The sequence below is a fragment of the Hylobates moloch genome, unplaced genomic scaffold (genome assembly GCF_009828535.3).
Source record: "Hylobates moloch isolate HMO894 unplaced genomic scaffold, HMol_V3 SCAFFOLD_5, whole genome shotgun sequence".
NCBI classification, from domain to species: Eukaryota; Metazoa; Chordata; class Mammalia; order Primates; family Hylobatidae; genus Hylobates; species Hylobates moloch.
The window spans coordinates 53289423-53305848 of record NW_026652280.1 but is presented as its reverse complement, the minus strand read 5'-3'; the positions used below and the strand labels follow the sequence as shown (position 1 = coordinate 53305848).

Sequence of the window (16426 nt, the reverse complement as noted above, 5' to 3'; positions counted from 1 at the left end):
GTTTGGTTTTTTGTCCTTACGATAGTTTGCTGAGAATGATGATTTCCAGCTTCATCCATGTCCCTACAAAGGACATGAACTCATCCTTTTTTATGGCTGCATAGTAGTCCATGGTGTATATGTGCCACATTTTCTTAATCCAGTCTATCATTGATGGACATTTGGGTTGGTTCCAAGTCTTTGCTATTGTGAATAGTGCCACAATAAACATACGTGTGCATGTGTTTTTATAGCAGCATGATTTATAATCCTTTGGGTATATACCCAGTAATGAGATGGCTGGGTCAAACGGTATTTCTAGTTCTAGATCCTTGAGGAATTGCCACACAATGGTTCAGCTAGTTTACATTCCCACCAACAGTGTAAAAGTGTTCCTATTTCTCCATATCCTCTCCAGCACCTGTTGTTTCATGACTTTTTAATGATCACCATTCTAACTGGTGTGAGAAGGTATGTTATTGTGGTTTTGATTTGCACTTCTCTGATGGCCAGTGATGATGAGCATTTTTTCATGTGTCTGTTGGCTGCATAAGTGTCTTCTTTTGAAAAGTGTCTATTCATATCCTTTGCCCACTTTTTGATGGCGTTTATTTTTTTCTTGTAAATTTGTGTAAGTTCTCTGTAGATTCTAGATATTAGCCCTTTGTCAGATGGGTAGATCGTAAAAATTTTCTCCCATTCTGTAGGTTGCCTGTTCACTCTGATGGTAGTTTCTTTTGCTGTGCAGAAGCTCTTTAGTTTAATTAGATCCCGTTTGTCAATTTTAGCTTTTGTTGCCATTGTTTTTGGTGTTTTAGTCGTGAAGTCCTTGCCCATGCCTATGTCCTGAATGATATTGCCTAGGTTTTCTTCTAGGGTTTTTCTGGTTTTAGGTCTAACATTTAAGTCTTTAATCCATCTTGAATTAGTTTTATATAAGGTGTAAGGAAGGGATCCAGTTTCAGCTTTCTACATATGGCTAGCCAGTTTTCCCAGCACCATTTATTAAATAGGGACTCCTTTCCCCATTTCTTATTTTTGTCAGGTTTGTCAAAGATCAGAGGGTTGTAGATGTGTGGTACTATTTCTGAGGGCTCTGTTCTGTTCCATTGGTCTATATCTGTGTTTCGGTACCAGTACCATGCTGTCTTGGTTACTATGGCCTTGTAGTATAGTTTGAAGTTAGGTAGCGTGATGCCTCCAGCTTTGTTCTTTTGGCTTAGGATTGTCTTGGCAATGCTGGCTCTTTCTTGGTTCCATATGAACTTTAAAGTAGTTTTTTCCAATTCTGTGAAGAAAGTCATTGGTAGCTTGATGGGGATGGCATTGAATCTATAAATTACCTTGGGCAGGATGGCCATTTTCACGAGTTTGATTCTCCCTATCCATGAGCATGGAATGTTCTTCCATTTGTTTGTGTCCTCTTTTATTTCATTGAGCAATGGTTTGTAGTTCTCTTTGAAGAGGTCCTTCACATCCCTTGTAAGTTGGATTCCTAGGTATTTTATTCTCTTTGAAGCAATTGTGAATGGGAGTTCTCTCATGATTTGGCTCTCTGTTTGTCTGTTATTGGTGTATAAGAATGCTTGTGATTTTTGCACATTGGTTTTGTATCCTGAGACTTTGCTGAAGTTGCTTATCAGCTTAAGGAGATTTTGGGCTCAGATGATGGGGTTTTCCAAATATACAATCATGTCATCTGCAAACAGGGACAATTTGACTTCCTCTTTTCCTAATTGAATACCCTTTATTTCTTTTTCCTGCGTGATTGCCCTGGCCACAACTTCCAACACTATGTTGAATAGGAGTGGTGGGAGAGGGCATCCCTGTCTTGTGCCAGTCTTCAAAGGGAATGCTTCTAGTTTTTGCCCATTCAGTATGATACTGGCTGTGGGTTTATCATAAATAGCTCTTATTATTTTAAGATACATCCCATCAATACCTAACTTATTGAGAGTTTTTAGCATGAAGGGCTGTGGAAGTTTGTCAAAGGCCTTTTCTGCATCTATTGAGATAATCATGTGGTTTTTGTCTTTGGTTCTGTTTATATGCTGGATTATGTTTATTGATTTGTGTATGTTGAACCAGCCTTGCATCCCAGGGATGAAGCCAACTTGATCGTGGTGGAAAAGCTTTTTGATGTGCTGCTGGATTCAGTTTGCCAGTATTTTATTGAGGATTTTTGTATCGATGGTCATCAGGGATATTGGTCTGAAATTCTCTTTTTTGGTTGGGTCTCTGCCAGGCTTTGGTATCACGATGATGTTGGCCTCATAAAATGAGTTAGGGAGGATTCCCTCTTTTTCTATTGATTGGAATAGTTTCAGAAGGAATGGTAACAGCTCCCCTCTGTACCTCTGGTAGAATTTGGCTGTGAATCCATCTGGTCCTGGACTATTTTTGATTGGTAGGCTATTAATTATTGCCTCAATTTCAGAGCCTGTTATTGGTCTATTCAGGGATTCAGCTTCTTCCTGGTTTAGTCTTGGGAGGGTGTATGTGTCCACGAATTTATCCATTTCGTCTAGATTTTTTAGTTTATTTGCGTAGAGGTGTTTATAGTATTCTCTGATGGTAGTTTGTATTTCTGTGGGGTCGATGGTGATATCCCCTTTACCATTTTTTTATTGTGTCCATTTGATTCTTCTCTCTTTTGTTCTTTATTAGTCTTGCTAGCAGTCTATCAATTTTGCTGATCTTTTCAAAAAACTAGCTCCTGGATTCTTTGATTTTTTTGAAGGGTTTTTTGTGTCTCTATCTCCTTCAGTTCTGCTCTAATCTTAGTTATTTCTTGCCTTCTGCTAGCTTTTGAATGTGTTTGCTCTTGCTTCTCTAGTTCTTTTAATTGTGATGTTAGGATGTCAATTTTAGATCTTTCCTTCTTTCTCTTATGGGCATTTAGTGCTATAAATTTCCCTCTACACACTGCTTTAAATGTTCCCAGAGATTCTGGTATGTTGTGTCTTTGTTCTCATTGGTTTCAAAGAACATCTTTATTTCTGCCTTCATTTCGTTATGTACCCAGTAGTCATTCAGGAGCAGATTATTCAATTTCCATGTAATTGAGCGGTTTTGAGTGAGTTTCTTAATCCTGAGTTCTAGTTTGATTGCCCTGTGGTCGGAGAGACAGTTTGTTATAATTTCTGTTCTTTTACATTTGCTGAGGAGTGCTTTACTTCCAACTATGTGGTCAGTTTTGGAGTAAGTGTGATGTGGTGCTGAGAAGAATGTATATTCTGTTGATTTGGGGTGGAGAGTTCTGTAGATGTCTATTAGGTCTGCTTGGTGCAGAGCTGAGTTCAAGTCCTGGATATCCTTGTTAACTTTCTGTCTCGTTGATCTGTCTAATGTTGACAGTGGGGTGTTAAAGTCTCCCATTATTATTGTGTGGGATTCAAAGTCTCTTTGTAGGTCTCTAAGGACCTGCTTTATGAATCTAGGTGCTCCTGTATTGTGTGCATATATATTTAGGATAGTTAGCTCTTCTTGTTGAATTGATCCCTTTACCATTATATAATGGCCTTCTTTGTCTCTTTTGATCTTTGTTGGTTTAAAGTCTGTTTTATCAGAGACTAGGATTGCAACCCTTGCTTTTTTTGTTTTCCATTTGCTTGGTAGATCTTCCTCCATCCCTTTATTTTGAGCCTATGTGTGTCTCTGCATGTGAGATGGGTCTCCTGAATACAGCACACTGATGGGTCTTGACTCTTTATCCAATTTGCCAATCTGTGTCTTTTAATTGGAGCATTTAGCCCATTTACATTTAAGGTTAATATTGTTATGTGTGAATTTGATCCTGTCATTATGATGTTAGCTAGTTATTTTGCTCGTTAGTTGATGCAGTTTCTTCCTAGCATTGATGGTCTTTACAATTTGATATGTTTTTGCAGTAGCTGATACTGATTGTTCCTTACTGTGTTTAGTGCTTCGTTCCGGAGCTCTTGTAAGGCAGGTCTGGTGGGGACAAAGTCTCTCAGCATTTGTTTGTCTGTAAAGGATTTTATTTTTCTTTCACTTATGAAGCTTAGTTTGGCTGGATATGAAATTCTGGGTTGAAAATTCTTTAAGAATGTTGAATATTGGCCCCCACTCTCTTCTGGCTTGTAGAGTTTCTGCCAAGATATCAGCTGTTAGTCTGATGGGCTTCCCCTTGTAGGGAACCTGACTTTTCTCTCTGGCTGCCCTTAACATTTTTTCCTTCATTTCAACTTTGGTGAATCTGACAATTATGTGTCTTGGAGTTGCTCTTCTCAAGGAGTATCTTTGTGGCGTTCTCTGTATTTCCTGAATTTGAATGTTGGCCTGCCTTGCTAGGTTGGGGAAGTTCTCCTGGTTAGTATCCTGCAGAGTGTTTTCCAACTTGGTTCCATTCTCCCCGTCAGTTTCAGGTACACCAGTCAGACGTAGATTTGATCTTTTTACATAGTCCCATATTTCCTGGAGGTTTTGTTCATTTCTTTTTACTCCTTTTTCTCTAAACTTCTCTTCTTGCTTCATTTAATTCATTTGATCTTTAATCACTGATACCCTTTCTTCCAGTTGATTGAATCGGCTGCTGAAGCTTGTGCGTGCATCACGTAGTTCTTGTGCTGTGGTTTTCAGCTCCATCAGGTCATTTAAGGTCTTTTCTACACCGTTTATTCTAGTTAGTCATTCGTCTAATCTTTTTTCAAATTTTTAGCTTCTTTGCGATGGGTTCAAACATCCACCTTTAGCTCAGAGAAGTGTGTTATTACCGGTTGTCTGAAGCCTTCTTTTCTCAACTCGTTAAACTCATTCTCCATCCAGCTTTGTTCCGTTGCTGGTGAGGAGCTGCGTTCCTTTGGAGGAGAAGAGGCACTCTGAATTTTAGAATTTTCAGTTTTTCTGCTCTGGTTTCTTTCCATCTTTGTGGTTTTGTCTACCTTTGGTCTTTGATGATCGTGATGTACAGATGGGGTTTTGGTGTAGGTGTCCTTTCTGTTTGTTAATTTGCCTTCTAACAGTCAGGACCCTCAGCTGCAGGTCTGTTGGAGTTTGCCGGAGGTCCATTCCAGACCCTGTTTGCCTGGGTATCACCAGTGGAAGCTGCAGTACAGCAAATATTGCAGAACGGCAAAAGTTGCTGCCTGATCCTTCCACTGGAAGCTTCGTCTCAGAGGGGCACCCGGCTGTATGAGGTGTCAGTCGGCCCCTACTGGGAGATGCCTCCCAGTTAGGCTACTCGGGTGTCAGGGACCCATTGGAGGAGGCAGTCTGTCTGATCTCAAACTCTGTGCTGGGAGAACCACTACTCTCTTCAAAGCTGTCAGACAGGGATGTTTCTGTCTGCAGAAGTTTCTGTTGCCCTTTGTTCAGTTATACCCTGCCCCCAGAGGTGGAATCTATAGAGACAGGCTGGCCTCCTCGAGCTGCAGTGGGCTCCACCCAGTTTGAGCTTCCCGCCACTTTGTTTACCTACTCAAGCCTCAGCAATGGCAGACGCCCCTCCCCCAGCCTCACTGCCGCCTTGCAGTTCGATCTCAGACTGCTGTGCTAGCAATGAGTGAGGTTCTGTGGGCGTGGGACCCTCTGAGCCAGGCGTGGGATATAATCTCCTTGCGTGCCATTTGCTAAGACCGTTGGAAAAGTGCAGTATTAGGATGGGAGTGTTCCAATTTTCCAGGTACCGTCTGTCACGGCTTCCCTTGGCTAGTAAAGGTAATTCCCTGACCTTGCGCTTCCCAGGTGAGGCGATGCCCCCGCAGCTTCGGCTCACACTCTGTGGGCTGCACCCACTGTCCAACAAGCCCCAGTTAGATGAACCCAGTACCTCAGTTGGGGATGCAGAAATCACTGGTCTTCTGTGTCACTCATGCTGGGAGCTGTAGACTAGAGCTGTTCCTATTCGGCCATCTTGGAACCTCCCCCAGAAATTTATACTAGAAATCAGTCTTATAAGAGAAACTAGAAGAATACCAGGGACAGGGAGTGGTTTTTAGAACTGGGACTAGCCTTGGAGAAGAGAGGCGGGAGGAAGTTTGTCTGACAGGCGTTAGGATGCAGGAGGCAAGTGTCAGGATAGATAGGATAGATGGGTGAGTCTTGCTTGGGCAACGTAACTTTGAGAGTTCCGCTCACTGCTGCAGGGCCAACCAACTTTTTGTCGGGACCCCAGAGCTGAATGTCTTTCCTCTCTGTTGACCCTTGGCTCAGCCCAGAAGTATAGGAAAAGCGGAGCTGGTTCCAGGCAAACCAACGCTCCCAATTCCGAAGAGTCTGGGGTTGTTAGAGAGCCCTTTCCTGGAAAGCCTGACAACCGTGTCTTTAGTCCGGCGGCCACACTAGTCACTTTTAACTGGCTGACAGGTGCTTGGTGTTTAGCCCCCGAATTCTAAGGAAAAATAGGACAGAATTGCAAGCAAAAGGGGTCTGATGGTACTCACCGCATGGCAATATCCTGAACGAGCCCCCAAGATGTGTCCAGAGTTGGTTCCTTCCAGTGGGTTTGTGGTCTCACTGACTTCAAGAATGAAGCTGCAGACCTTTGCGGTGAGTGTTACAGCTCTTACAGATGGCATGGACCCAAAGAGTGAGTGGTAGCAAGGTTTACTGTGAAGAGCGAAAGAACAAAGCTTCCACAGTGTGGAAGGGGACCCAAGCGGGTTGCTGCTGCTGGCTGGGGTGGCCAGCTTTTATTCCCTTATTGGCCCCTCCCATGTTCCATTTCTGTCCTGTCAGAGTGCCCTTTTTTCAATCTTCCCTGTGATTGGCCACTTTTAGGATCCTGCTGATTGGTGCATTTTACAGAGCACTGATTGTTGCATTTTACAAAACGCTGATTGGTGCATTTTACAGAGCGCTGATTGGTGCATTTTAGAATCCTCTTGCTAGCTACAGAGCACTGATTGGTGCGTTTTTACAGAGCACTGATGGTTGCATTTTACAATCCTCTTGTAAGACAGAAAAGTTCTCCAAGTCCGCACTCAACCCAGGAAGTCCAGCTGGCTTCACCTCTCATTAGTACCTATAACTGCTTCATTTTTTCAACTGCATAGTAGTCCACTGTATTGACATAACATTGTTTTTTGACCATTTGCCTATTCGCAGGCATTGATACTGTTTGCACTACTTTCTGCTGTTAAAAATGATGCTGTGATAAACATCTTTGCATGTGTATTTTTGTGAAGTTTGGAAACGTGGATTTTTATAGGATAAATTGCTAGAAGTGGAATTGTTGGTTCAAATGGTAATATTTCAATAGGCATTGCTAAATTTTACTCTCCAAAAATTGTTTAAATATATAATCAACAGTATTAATACTTAATTTTGGAAAACTACCCATGGAATCTTAAGAAGTCATTATTCAGACATTAATTAATGGTAGGAATATATGAGCATTGTAATTGAGGGGGAAGGTAGAATTTCAATATAGAGAAATGTAGGCTGGATGATAATACCAGTGTATGGGTTTGTTACTTACTGAATGACTATGGCTAAGAAGGCTCATGTTACCTTGTAGTAAACTAGGTATATGATACATAGTTGTCTAGAAGGTTCAGTCCAAGACCACAGAATAAGGCCTAGATGGTATGCCAATCAAGTTTGCACATAATAATGGGCTTGGAGGGTTGGCTTTTTGTGGAATGTAATAGAGTGTAGCAACATAGGAGAGAACATTGGTCCTGGAGTTTGAATCCCAGCTCTACCACTTGATAGCTTTGTAATCTTAGGCAAGTTATTAATCTCATTGTTTTTGTGTGGGTTTTTTTTTTTTTTTTTATGGAGTCTCACTCTGTCGCCCAGGCTAGAGTGCAGTGGCGTGATCTCAGCTCACTGCAACCTCCACCTCCCAGGTTCAAGCCATTCTCCTGCCTCAGCCTCCCGTGTAGCTGGGACAACAGGTGTGTGCCACCACACCCGGCTAATTTTTTATTTTTAGTAGAGATGGGGCTTCACAATGTTGGCCGGGCTGGTCTCGAACTCCCGACCTCAGGGGATCCGCCCGCCTTGGCCTCCCAAAGTGCTGGCATTACAGGCATGAGCCACCGCACCTGGCCTAATCTCATTCTTCTTTTTTTCTTTTTTGTTTTCTGAGATAGAGTTTCGCTCTTGTTGCCCAGGTTGGAGTGCAATGGCGTGATTTCACCTCACCACAAAACCCCCCCCCCCACTGACCCCACCCAGGTTCAAGCGATTCTCCTGCCTCAGCCTCCCAAGTAGCTGGGATTACAGGCATGTACCACCATGCCTGGTTAATTTTATATTTTTAGTAGAGATGGGGTTTCTCCATGTTGGTCAGGCTGGTCTCAAACTCCCGATCTTAGGTGATCCACCCGCCTTGGCCTCCCAAAGTGCTGGGATTACAGGCGTGAGCCACCACGCCTGGCCTAATCTCATTCTTAATGTCAGCTGTATTGTCTCTAAAATATGGTTAATACCTTCTTAAAAATATCATAAGGGTTAAATAGAATAAGTATACAGAATCTGCATATCACAGAACTCTGGGGAACACCATTTATGTGGAATACAATGTTGCACAGCAGAAGTGTCACGAATATTTAAGGTACTTATGCAGCATTTGTCAATAGGTACTCTGTGGTTGCTATTTAGCTAACATGTATGAGGACCCTCCAAATTCTCAGCTGTCTGAAAGTATGGGTCTTTAAGTTATCTCAGTGCCTACCTGTCCCTATTTTTTAAATTAAAAAGATGATGCTTATTGTAGAAAATTTAGAAAACAGAAAAATTACACAAAAATGTTACCCTCCCCCCAAAGTTTTGAGTGTATTTTAAAAATCTTTAAAAAAAAAATTGAGACAGGGTTGGGCATGGTGACTCACATCTTGTAATCCCAGCACTTTGGGAGGCCGAGGCAGGCAGATCACTTGTGGTCATGAGTTAGAGACCAGCCTTGCCAACATAGCAAAATCCTGTCTCTACTGAAAGTACAAAAACTAGCCAGGTGTTGTGGCGCATACCTCTAATCCCAGGTACTTGGGAGGCTGAGGCACGAGAATCACTTGAGTCCAGATGTATGCAGTGAGCCAGGATCGTGCCACTGCATTCCAGCCTGGGCAACAGAACAAGACTCTGTCTCAAAAAAATAAAAAAATTGAGACAAGGTCTTGCTGTGTCACCCAGGCTGGAGTGCATTAGTACAATCAGGGCTCACTTCAGACTGATCTCCCTAGCATAAGCAATTCTCCCACGTCACCCTACTGAGTAACTGGGACTACAGGTGTGTCTCACTATGCCCAGCTAATTTTTTTTGGTACATTTGGGATCTCACTGTTTCCCAGGCTGGCCTTGAACTCCTGGGCTCAAGAGATCTTCCTGCCTTGGCCTCCCAAAGTGCTGGGATTACAGGCGTGAGCCACTGCACCTGGCCCCTAATCTCCTTTTTAAATGTCATCTTTATTGGCCAGGCGTGGTGGCTCACGCTTGTAATCCCAGCACTTTGGGAGGCCGAGGCGGGCGGATCACGAGGTCAGGAGATCGAGACCACGGTGAAACCCCGTCTCTACTAAAAATACAAAAAAAAATTAGCCGGGTGTGGTGGCGGGCACCTGTAGTCCCAGCTACTCAGAGAGGTTGAGGCAGGAGAATGGCGTGAACCCAGGAGGGGGAGCTTGCAGTGAGCCGAGATCGTGCCACTGCACTCCAGCCTGGGTGACAGAGCGAGACTCCGTCTCAAAAAAAAAAAAATAAATAAATAAATAAAAATAAAATGTCATCTTTATTGAGGTAAAATTTTTGTTATTAAAAAGGGGGAACCTAGGCTGGGCGCAGTGGCTCACGCCTGTAATCCCAGCACTTTGGGAGGCCAAGGCGGGTGGATCATGATGTCAGGAGATCAAGACCATCCTGGCCAACATGGTGAAACACTGTCTCTACTAAAAATACAAAAATTAGCTGGGCGTGGTGGCACGTGCCTGTAATCCCAGATACTCTGGAGGCTGAGGGAGGAGGATCACTTGAACCAGGGAGCTGGAGGTTACAGTGAGCTGAGATTGTGCCACTGCACTCCAACCTGGTGACAGAACGAGACTCCGTATCAAAAAAAAAAAAAAAAAAGACAAAAGAAGAACCTGGCTGGGCGCGGTGGCTCATGCCTGTAATCCCACCACTTTGGGAGGCCAAGGCAGGTGGATTACTTGAGGCCAGGAGTTCGAGACCAGCCAGGCCAACATGGCAAAACCCGGTCTCTACTAAAAATACACAAAAATTAGCCAGGGTATTGTGGTGCATGCCTGTAGTCTGAGCTACTTGGGAGGCTGAGGCATGAGAATCGCTTGAGCCCGGGAGCAGAGGTTGCAGTGATCCAAGATAGCACCACTGCACTCCAGCCTGGGCGACGGAGCAAAACTCTCTCTCTCTCAAAAAAAGAAAAGGAGGCCGGGCGCGGTGGCTCACGCTTGTAATCCCAGCACTTTGGGAGGCCGAGGCGGGCGGATCACGAGGTCAGGAGATCGAGACCACGGTGAAACCCCGTCTCTACTAAAAATACAAAAAAATTAGCCAGGCGTGGTGGCGGGCGCCTGTAGTCCCAGCTACTTGGAGAGGCTGAGGCAGGAGAATGGCGTGAACCCGGGAGGCGGAGCTTGCAGTGAGCCGAGATTGCGCCACTGCACTCCAGCCTGGGCAACAGAGCGAGAGTCCATCTCAAAAAAAAAAAAAAAAAAAAGAAAAGGAGCCCATTTACGGTGAATTGAGTGCTGAAACATTTAATAAAGGTGTAGCACCAATGAAATTAAGATATAGAGCATTTCATTCCCCAAAATTTTTTGTCTCTTTGGAAAAAAAAATGTTATGCACACCTTCTCTATTTTTCACATAATTGGGATTCTGTGATACCACTTTTATATCCTGATTTTCACTTATCATTATATCATTATATGGTGAGTTTTCTATATTATGAACTCAACACTTTAATTTTTTTTTTTTTTTTTTGGAGACAAAGTCTCATTCTTTCTTTCGCCTAGGCTGGAGTGCAGTGGCATGACCTCAGTTCATTACAACCTCCACCTTCTGGGTTCAAGCAATTCTCCTGCCCCAGCCTCCTGAGTAGCTGGGATTACAGGCGCCTGCCACCATGCCTGGCTAATTTTTGTATTTTTGATAGAGATAGGGTTTCACCATGTTGGCCAGGCTGGTCTGAAACCCCTGGCCTTATGTGATCCGCCTGCCTTGGTCTCCCAAAGTGCTAGAATTACAGGCATGAGCCACTGCAGCTGTCCAGTTTTTTTTGTTGTTGTTTGTTTGTTTTTGAAACAGGGTCTCACCCTGTCCCCCAGGCTGGAGTGGAGTGGCTCAAACATGGCTCACTGCAGCCTCAAACTCCTGAGCTCAAGTGTTCCTTGCCTCAGCCTCCCAAGTAGCTGGGACCACAGGCAGGCACCACCAGGCTTGGCTAATTATAAAAATTTGGGGGCCGGGCGCGGTGGCTCACGCCTCTAATCCCAGCACTTTGGGAGGCCGAGGCAGGCGGATCACGAGGTCAGGAGATCAAGACTGTCCTGGCTAACACGGTGAAACCCCGTCTCTACTAAAAATACAAAAAATTAGCCGGGCATGGTAGCGGGTGCCTGTAGTCCCAGCTACTCGAGAGGCTGAGGCAGGAGAATAGTGTGAACCTGGGAGGCGGAGCTTGCAGTGAGCCGAGATTGCGCCACGGCACTCCAGCCTGGGTGACAGAGCGGGACTCCATCTCAAAAAAAAAAAAAAAAAAAAAAAAAAAAAATTTTTTTTTTTTTGTAGAGATAGGGTTTCACCATTTTGCCCAGGCTGGTTTTGAACTCTTGAGCTGAAGCGATCCACCCACCTCAGCCTCCCAAAGTGCTGAGATTACTAATGTGATCGATGCTAACTATATCCTGGATTCTACGCTAAGTGCCATAGATGCAATAGTAAATAGGGTAGATATTCTGTGGGTTTAGTTTTTGTCTAACAAACTTATTTTTGTAAAATAATACATACATATAAAAAAGCCAACAAATATGGAAAATAAAAAGAAGAAAGTAAAAATCACCTGAAATCTAACAACCTACCCTTAAAAATATGAAATTTAATAGAAATAAATAGAAGCTCAATTTTGGCAAATCAGCTGTGTAAATGGAGGATGGGGAGATATACCATAACTAATAGCACAACCTGGGATATAAACTTCTTGATTGCTTTAATTTTTTCTTTTACTTATTCAATTCAGGAAATGAGGGAAATTTAAGTGACTTTAAGCTCTTTGTAAGGAAAACTGTGACGTGAAAAGTGGAAGAAATTTGGCCTCTAGTGCCTGAGGAAGGAAACAACTTAGCATCTAAGTGTTTCCAGTCCTATGGAAATGAGAGTGGGCTTATTTTGTGTGGTTGCAGAAGGTACCCTCGCATCTCTGGATATTAATGGGAGGCACGTTTGGTTCCATATTAAGGAAGGACTTATATTCCTGATCTGCTTATGAAAGAGTGACACAAACAAATCTCTGTTTTCCTAACCCTGGACTATTTGAAAAGAGGCTTAAGGTGACTAGTGAGGCATTTTGTATATGTATTAAATTGTAATAGATAAATTCTAGCATCTTTAAGGCTCTTAGATTTGTAAGGATCTGCTATTTTTTCAGGGGCAGTATTTACAAATGCTGTGAATGTGGAGAAATCAGAGAACCTCCATTCAGATGAGCTTGCCACCAAGAAATTGGCATTTTGGGATGTTGGGATATAGCAGTTTGCTGGGCTGAAGGGTAGAGTATGTAAATCATGTACCAAGTAGAGAGTGTGGACACTGGACCACGATACACTTTAATATCTTAATATTTATAGAGGAAAGGTGCTATGTAACCTAATATATGATTACATTCTGTCAATATACTTGTAGAATAAACAGGCCATTCTTTTATGATTGGAAAAAGTGAGTCTCAGATATTTATCAGGATTGGATTCAAAGAAACTTGGTCACTGGTCTTCAGAGAAGAGACTAACATTCAGTTTCCCTTTGTTTTTAAATGCTTTCTATTATATTATTGCTTCTCATTGGAATTGGGCCTTTGAGATAAATAATTGGTTAAGGTTGCAAAAGGAGTGTTTTGCATCTTGAAAACACTTTGGTCTGAAGATGAGCTGGTTATTTTATTCTCAGCATTGCCTGTCTACAGCTATTCTAATATTGCCTCCTACTGATGTTTTGAGTACTTAGTTGAAGAAAAGTTTAAATTGTGGACCTCTTGGCGTTAATAGCTACCTGCTCAAAAATTCAAAAATCCCCTCACATATATTATCTCATTTGGTTCCTTTAACAATCCAATGAGGTAGGTCTGAGGTTTACCCATCCATGAACATGGTTATCTCCATTTATTTAGATCTTCTGTAATTACTTTCAACATACATTTTTCAACGTGTTTTTTACATGTTGAAAGTAATTAAAGTATGAAGACATTTCGTAGTTTTCATAGTGTTAGTTTTGTACTTTGTTAAATTTATTCTTAAAGTTTATTATTCTTTTTGGTGCTATTGTGAATAGAATCATTTTCTTAATTTCATTTATGGTTATTCATTGCAAGTGTATAAAAATACAGTTGATTATTGAATATTGATCTTCTATCCTGCTACCATGCTAAATTGATTAATTCTAATAGTTTTTTAGAGGGTTCATTAGGATTTTCTATATATAGTAGTTCCTCTTCCCTTATCTAATGGTTTCATTTACCCATGGTCAACTGCCTCCCAAAATATTAAGTGGAAAATTCCAGAAATAAACAATTTGTTTTAAATTGTGTGCCATTCTGAGTATCGTGATGAAATCTCCCTCCATTCCGCTGCTTCCTGCCTGAAATGTGAATCATCCCTTTGTCCAGTGTATTGACACTCTGTATACTTACCTGCCTATTAGTTACTTAGTAGCCCTCTTGACTGTTATAGTACACAGTATTACAGCGTTTGTGTTCAGGTAACCCTATTTTAATTAATAAGGGCCCCAAAGCTTACAAGAGTGGTGATGCTGGTGGCATATTTTTTTATTCTATTCTATTTTTATTTTTATTTGTTATTAGTTTATTTATTTATATTTATTTTATTATTAGTTATTGTTGCCAATATGTTACTGTGTGTAATTTATAAATTTTATAATAGGTGTGTATGTATAGAAAAAACATAATATGTGGGGTTCAGCACTGTCTGAGGTTTTAGGCATCCACTGAGATTGTGGAACCTTATGAGATCATGCCATCTGTAAATAATTTTACTCATTCCCTTCTGATTTGGATGCCTTTTATTTCATTTTCTTGCCCAGTTCCCCTTGGTGGAACTCTGAATATAATGTTGAACAAAAGTAGTGATTGTAGGCATCCTTGTCTTATCCTTCGTCTTAGATATCCTTGTCTTATTCCTGATCTGAAGGAGAAATTCAGACTTTCACCAAAAGTATGATGTTATCTGTGGATCTTCTGTAAATCCATTTATCAGGTTGAGAAAATTTCTGTTTCTCTTTTTTTGGGTCTTTTTATCTGAAAGAAAGGCATGTTGAATTTTGTCAAATGCTTGTTCCGCATCTGTTGAGATGATCATGTGGTTTTTGTCTTTCATTCTATCGATAGGGTGTTTTATAGTAGTTAATGTTTGGATACTAAACCACCCTTGCATTCTTGAGATAACTATCACTTGGTCATGGTACATAATGCATATAAAACATTGCTGGATTCAGTTTGCTAGTACTTGGTCAAGAATTTTTGTGTCTATATCCATAAGGGATATTGGCCTGTGGTTTTCTTCTGATGTCCTTGTCTATTTTTGGTATCATTAATACTGACCTTATAGAATGAGTTGAGACATGTTCCCTGCTTTTTTATTTTTTGGAATACTTTGTGAAGGATTAACATTAAATTTTCTTTTAAATGTTTGGTAGAATTGACCAGTAAAGTCATCTGGACCTGGGCTTTTCTTACAGATCCTCTTTTGATTCAATATCTTCATTTCTTAAAGGCCTATTCAGGTTGTTTATTTTTTCTTGAGTCAATTTCAGTAGTTTATGTGTTTCTAGGAATTTGTTTCATTTAAACTGTCTAATTTATTAGTTTATAATTGTTTATAGTCTTCCCTTATAATCCTTATTTGTATAATACTTATGCTCCCCCACTCCTCCCCCCCGATTTTATTTTGTTAATTAATTTATTTTTTTGAGACGGAGTTTTGCTCTGTTGCCCAGGCTGGAGTGCAGTGGCATGATCTTAGCTCACTACAGCCTCTGCCTCCCGGGTTCAAGCGATTCTTCTGCCTCAGCCTCCTGAGTAGCTGGGACTACAGGCATGTGCCACCATGCCCGGCTAATTTTTTTTTGTATTTTTAGGGAAGACGGGGTTTCACCATGTTGGCCAGACCGGTCTCGAGCTCCTGACCTCAAATGATCTGCCTACATTGGCCTCCCAAAGTGCTGGGATTACAGGCCTGAGCCACCGTGCCTGGCCTCACACCTGATTTTAATAGTTTGAGTCTTTCCTTTGTTCTTAGTCATTCTAGGTAAAGGTTTGTCAGTTTTGTTTATTTTTTTTCCAAAGAACAATCTCTTGGTTTTGTTGATTTTTCTTTTTTTTCTCTTTTAGTAAATTTTAGTTTTAATACAGAGTGAAAGAAAATAAAAACTTAATAGGGTAAAACAAGTCAAACACCCATTCTACACCGATAAAAACCTTCACAAAGGTCAACTGAAGTAATCCAGAGCTGAAACTGAATTGTGCAGATTTTCAACGAAGTCATCAAAGTCATGTAACACAAAAGTTGATTATATTTACACACTCAGCAAGCCCTCTAAGAAATGTGCCCCAAGAAGCATTAACCTTTGTTTTGTGCCATCCCGAAGACTTGCACATTTTATTTTTCAGATAGCTTAACATTTTTAATAGAGTGTGTTCTCTACCATGTGGTAATGCTTTGGTACTATTCATACAGGGTCTCGCCTGTCCTAAAGACTTGCCATTTCCCCAAGAGGAGCTTTGATTCTGCTTTAGAAGTTTTATATAAATTAAAATGTTTATCAAATATTAATATGAAGGGAGGCACAGGATGCAACATATATAGTCAAGTTACCTCTCTGTATATTTAGAAATTACTTTCTCCTCCAAGGGATTTGAACAGAAAGCTCAGTGTGTCCTGCTTAATAATCAGTAGTACAGGTTTGAATCATCAGAAGCTTGGCAAGACCTTAATATTTCAAAATTATTAACAACTACCTCTAGGGGCAAGTCCATGTTACTGAGTTATGACAAACTTATTACCATGAGGGAAAACAAGAGTAGCCAGCCATCTTAAAAAATGCCCCAACCACTGCTTCTCAATACAGAAAGACTAAAAACTACATACAGTTTATCATACAACAAATCCCATCTCTGTCCCCTGAAATTCCCCTAGTTTCATTCATTAGAAGGGGATTTAAAAAAAAAAAAAAGACTTAAAGAGCACTTTACAGCAGCATTCAGCTTTCCTATGAAATACTCAGCATCTTAAAT

The 16426-nt window shown here is 41.3% G+C and overlaps 1 protein-coding gene across 4 annotated transcripts in view; it reads left to right on the top strand.

The window, feature by feature from the left end:
- TAF4B (TATA-box binding protein associated factor 4b) overlaps positions 1-16426 on the top strand; it is a 167856-nt gene that overhangs the window by 12629 nt on the left and 138801 nt on the right. The window lies entirely within an intron of this gene.